At 46.8% G+C, this 5,899-nt stretch overlaps 1 long non-coding RNA gene across 3 annotated transcripts; it reads left to right on the forward strand.

Moving 5' to 3' along the window:
* Positions 1 to 1,496: 1,496 nt before the first annotated feature.
* LOC125757931 (uncharacterized) lies at positions 1,497 to 5,550 on the forward strand. 3 transcript variants are annotated; one of them, XR_007415570.1, is made up of 3 exons: positions 1,497 to 1,573; positions 4,827 to 4,991; positions 5,477 to 5,550. It is a non-coding gene; the product is annotated as an uncharacterized LOC125757931 (long non-coding RNA). The 3 variants fall into 3 exon arrangements; XR_007415568.1 differs by lacking the exon at positions 1,497 to 1,573 and adding an exon at positions 3,308 to 3,378; XR_007415569.1 differs by lacking the exon at positions 1,497 to 1,573 and adding an exon at positions 4,729 to 4,767.
* Positions 5,551 to 5,899: the final 349 nt, after the last annotated feature.

Raw genomic sequence — 5,899 nt, forward strand, 5'->3', positions numbered from 1 at the left:
CTCCGCTTATAATAATCAGAACTGGCAACTCTGGGAAAAGCAGTCTTGAAAGTTACATCCCTCCACTAAAACGAAATAGCTGCGCGGAACCTCGTAACATAGAATCTCTACAACGCATTATTTTTCCATGGTTCCATCACGGCTCCTAGTGGCCGTGACGCGAGATGGACATGCACAGCCTGCTTTGTGTGCGCATATTGTTAACGTTTGAGTTTTGGTATTGTTGCTCTACATCAGGGCTCTCAAACTCACCTCAGCTGACGAGCCGCAATCACGAAAGTTTGCTCCCGCAAAGGCCAGTATAGTGTTCGAAGGTAGGACGGGGGGAGATGTGGGTAATTGCTTGTGCCCAATGTCAGCTAACGTTGCCGTTTGAAAGAAGGGATGCCCCGTATCTCATATGTGTAATTTATGAAGTGTATTTGGCGTTAGGATTCCACCAACAAATCGATCCCAGTCTCCCAATAACTAAAATCTGGACGGCGATTCTAGTATGTAGAGTGTTGTTTCACTGCTATCTATCAAAACATAGTGGCTGCAGGGGGTGCCTCACGGAAAAAAATTTATGTGTCACTAATGACAAGCATGTGCCATTTGTGACGCATGCTTGTCACTTATCAGAACGTACTTATAAAGAAAATTTAAAAAATTGGACGAAGACAGGAATGTTCCGGCCGCGGGCCGCTAGCGAGAGGTCTGCGGGCCACATGCAGCCCGCGGGTCACGTGTTTGAGACCCCTGCACTATATAGTACGAGAGCTACATGATACTGTCGCAACAGCGTTGGAATACGCAGAAATAGCCGAGGTCCATTAAACAAGGCGTAGGGCAAAGTGGGCCTATATTCGCTTGACGAAATATCTGGCATGATAAATGACAATTAAGAATTCCGGGCCTGGCGATGTCTATTTACTTAGAACCATATGCATCCAATGAATTAGCATTGAGAAGCTTATTCGCGCCTTTATTACCAAACTGAAACGAACCCTGAAAATAGATCGAAATCGCTTTGTACACCCCCTGCTAGTCCTACCCGCGTAGTTCGATGACCACCTTCTACCAACATAACATCGTTAGGAAGGCATGCACCATTACAATTTGAAAAAAAAGGGCACGGTATACACTGTAAAAAATCTGTGTAAAAGTACAGACATCTTTACAGACAAAGTCTGTGGACACACAGAAAATTTCTGTTATTCGTCTTTAACAGAAATACGTACCTGAAAAAAACAGAAAATTTCTGTCTTTATAGCCGGCGCTTTACAGACGATTGATCACGTGCCTCTTAGTAATTGAAAAACAGCTATAAAAATACACTCCACCGAGTAATAAATTGCTTATATTTTAGGAAGCAAGCCAACTGTAGCAATTAATTTTGTCTCAAGTAATATGCGCATTCGTACATGTTGCGGTCCTTGCTTTCGGCGCGCTTCGATGCACAGATTCAAATTTCATGCTGCATAGGCCTATAGTTTCTTCTTCGTGGACTGGACCGACTGACGCTCCTCGTTGTTTGCTCGTCGACGGTCTGCTGCCATTGAACCACTGCGCTTTGTTACAGTTCGTCCATCAGGTGAGTGAAAGTTCTCTTGCTGCTTTATGTGATTACTGAACTCTATTCTCTATTACTGAAGTGATATTACTTGATAATATTGTTGCTATAGCGCTCGATGACAGTGGCTCGCGTAGCCATGCACAGTTAGCAACGTTTTTTGAACGAATGGTTCTGGAAACGTTGATTGCTAGTGCACGTCGTATTTAGCTGTGCTGATGCGCTTAGCCGTGCGGCAGGAGGTGTAAGCAGAGCAGTGCTGCCATTTCAAATGTGCCAAGCGGCTGCCGCGGTCTGCGCAGTGTGCTTCGTTGTTACCGCGCAGAGCGTACTATCGTGCACGCGATTGCGAGAGATTGCGTCGCACTGCAATATGTTCGACCGTTAGTTTAGGCGCACCAAAGTTTCCGCTAGTTTAGGCGCACCAAAGCGGGTGCTCCGCTGATGTTGCGATCTAAGAATGTGTTTGTGTCATGTGGCGTTGGCGGAGCAGTCCCATTTATGCGGATCGTGTGCGTCCTTAGCTTGCTATGATGCGTGATTTCTTGTTCTGCTTTGCCAGCGTAATCGCCTCGTTATAAAGGGCCCTTTATAGTCCAGCGCAGCGTTCGCGTCAACCAGCAGAGGTTGGCGGCGCCAGGTTCGTTGGTTCGTCACGTTACGTTGACGCGAAAACCGAGCACTCATACTCCCACTTGCGCGCCCCGCCGGCCGCGCTACGTCGACTTGACGCATACGCAGTTGAGCACGCCCGGCGTCCCTTCGTAACGAAGAAACGCAGACACCGTGCAGTCAGGGTCTTTGGGTACACTGTTCTTTGGGTAACGTCGCCGGCGCGGATTGCAGCATGTCGCATCTCGCGCCGGCTGCAGCAGGGGCGCGGCGCGCCACGGACGCCGGACGCGCGGTCGCGCCGGCCTTTGTGCTGTATACGTTTGAATAGCGTAGCGCCGCTATGCCGAGTGTGCGCACGCGTCGACGTTACGTCGAACTATAGAGGGTCTTTGACACCGCAGCGCTAATGTGTCTGCCTTAGTGAATTGTATCGCTCGAGATTCTGTTCAATAATATAATCACTTAAAAAGTGACGCGACGCAGTGTCCCTTTTGAGCAACGCCTCAACCCGTTTCATATTACCGCAACGATTCTGTGCCCTCTACATGAACAGCACTTATCGAAAAAATGCAGTCGAACACGCATATATCGAACCACACGAATTGTTGTGCCTGTGAAACAGAGGTAGAATTCCATGCAAATATCTTGGGTTTGTGCACGCAAATATAGTGCTCCTCTTCGCTGCACATCTGATATATCGAACGCGACGCCACGCCCAAGGCCTCAAAGTGCACTGCACCACACGTGCAGGAAATCCGCGCACGCGTAGCGTAGTGTGTGTAGCGCCTGTATTTTGTTCCTCTCCTTTTTTCTGCTTCCTTTCCTTTTTTTTGAACTTTGCGTTACTACAAGATATGTATGCGTGGCGACATATAAGTTATTTTCAGTGCCACAGTCTGATAGTGTCTTTCCTCACTTCTGGCTCACTGGCTTCTTCGTTGACTGGCCGACCCACACGCCTCTGCGCGCTTATTGGTTCGCGCCTTGGTTCGGGAGAGTTGGACATGACTCATCTGTTCACAGTGCAGCAGCGGCTCGGTAAAGATGTTGAGCCAGTTCGGCGTCGTCGGTAGACGCAACGGTGAAAGCAGTGTCGTTTGAGACAGCGTCACGGGGGCCTAAGGTTCTCGAACTTTCGACGCTATGCACAAGCGGCTTTGTTCGAAGCCCGCTGGCTGTTCTTGTACGCGTTTCTCCGGCGTTGGGGAAGGGTGGGTGCTTTGAAGAAGTGGCGGCCTTTGATGAATTCCCGTTCCGTTGAAGGTATCGGCGCCGTGATTTGACGCTGGATCTGGAATGTGGTGTAAGCGCTTACTTGTTCGAAACACGCTGGCTGTTCTTGCACGCGTTTCTCTGGCATGGGGGGAGGGTGGGTGCTTTGAAGAGGAGGCTTTTGATGAATTTGCACTCCGTCGAAAGTATCGGCGCTGTGATTTGACGCTGTATCTGGAATGTGGTGTAAGTGCTTACTCGTTCGAAATACGCTGGCTATTCTTGCACGCGTTTCTCTGGCATAGGGGGAGGGTGGGTGCTTTGAAGAGGAGGCGGCTTTTGATGAATTTGCGCTCCGTCGTAGGTATCGGCGCTGTGACTTGACGCTGGATCTGGAATGTGGTGTAAGCGCTTACTTGTTCGAAACACGGTGGTTGTTCTCGCACGCGTTTAGCTGGCGTGGGGGTAGGGTGGGTGCTTTGAAGAAGTGGCGGCTTTTGATGAATTCGCGCTCCGTCGAAGGTATCGGCGCTGTGATTTGGCGCTGGATTTTGAGTGTGGTGTAAGCGCTTGCTTGTGACTACAGGGCATGTCTTTCTGGGCACTAAACTGGCCTTTTTTTTTTTATTCAGCACTACTTCCTTCTTGCGCATTTCACGTGTGCTGCCAGTTGAGCCCCGTCGACCTGTTCGGCTTTTTGCGCATCAAATAAATCATTTATCACCGTCGTGTGCCTGTCGACGTTGCTGCTTTTGGATGCGCCAGTCGGTAATCTCCCGTCTTTCTGCAAATTTAGATATTTGTCAGACACGTGCTATGTTTTTATTATGAGCACAATTTCGAATATCGAATTATTTATACATCGAACTATTTCACAATCTCCATCGAATTCGATATATCCGGGCTCGATTGTACACCGAAAATAGAGCGAACCATCGCAGGTGCAGACCAGCATTTTCAGAATGCGTCATTTCACTTCCACTTAGGGCAAGAGATTCGGTGCTAATACAGCCTGAAAATCACTTGTTGATTTTTTATCTTCTTTCTTGCATTGTGCTTTTTGATAAGCATCGTTCGGGCGCTCAAAGTGTTTGAGAGTACGCAGTGTTAAAATACGTGCAAACATCCAGCTTAACAAATTGTTTAAAAGGGTATGAGCTTGAGCTTGTTGGTTTGGCTTCATAACAGGGAACAGCGCGGGCAAACGGGACAAGAAAGTCCTATCAGCCTTTCTTGTCCCGTTTGCCCGCGCGGTTTCCTGTTATTAACAAATTCTATTTTACCTCGTGTCTACTTATTCGATCAATGCTCTTTTTTTTTATTCAAGGATACCACCTGTGATGATGATATTGAGGAAATGCCAAGTTGGCATTTCATATTTGCTAAAGGTATGTTATTCTCCCCTTCTAAATATAGTAAATCTTGAACCCAAATTTTCAACTTCCAGGTGGTGGTTTCCTGACAGGGAAGTCCTTCACACCTTGCATTGACAACGTTCCTCTCATGCAAGCATCCAGTCCTAGAGAGGCGTTCAAGATATTATTCCTGGCACACTTTGCGTCAACTTTGCCCACCCAAAAGAGGCAAGTCTTATCCTGGAGTTCACTCATAGGTGAGATTGAAACTAAATCTTGGACACAATACTTTGGCCAATAATTTTAGCTTTCCGGTAACATTAAAAAAATGTGTGGTATATTGCTCACATAGAATACCTTTATTTATTGAGATGGCCTCATTTAGGTAACCTGAAAAGAAAGCGTTTTGAAACAAAAGTACTAAAACTAAACCATAATGCCTTCAATGAGAAGCTACCTGTATTATGGTATGCTGCTCGCGAGTATCCACAAGCAAACTGGCTGTCAGTACTTAGACATTAGGTGGTCCAGACTCTAATTTTAGTGTTATAAAGGTTAGGAGTTTCATTTTAGACTTATGTGGCAATATTGTATTTAAAGTGATGGTAATTTAAGTTGAGATGGATGCATGCAGAAAAGCATATTCTTAATGAAGAGCAAGTAGGTGCCTTTGTAGTTACACTGTATCTAAGAATATTTAGGTTCTTGTGCACTGCTAAACGAAATTGCCTCTTCTTTTTAGGTCAATTGCCAATGTCAGTCCCGGAAAGGGCACAACGACTGACCATACACGTGGGAAACAGCACAACCTGAACCAGAAAGTGCCGTCATTGAGTAGCTCCCTGAAGGACTTGACGTTCAAACATATGTGCCGGCCAACTCGAACAATATCCCCGAGAGATTCCTGAATCTGGACCCCTTTTGATACTGGGGGCATAGTGAACGAAACGGGAATTGTACAACTAACAGACAAAAAAGCCAAGGCAAGTACAGGGGATGTTATTTGTAGTCATTACGAAGTAAATGTGAAGAAAGCAAAGTGGATGAAAAGATAACATCGCGCTGGCAGGGACCGAACCTGTGACCTTCAAATAACGCATAGTGGCCGCTTGTGATAGTGTGGGCATCTCTCGTATTTCAAGATGCACATGTTGGCAACTGCCTG

Source organism: Rhipicephalus sanguineus, chromosome 3, assembly GCF_013339695.2.
Source record: "Rhipicephalus sanguineus isolate Rsan-2018 chromosome 3, BIME_Rsan_1.4, whole genome shotgun sequence".
NCBI lineage: Eukaryota > Metazoa > Arthropoda > Arachnida > Ixodida > Ixodidae > Rhipicephalus > Rhipicephalus sanguineus.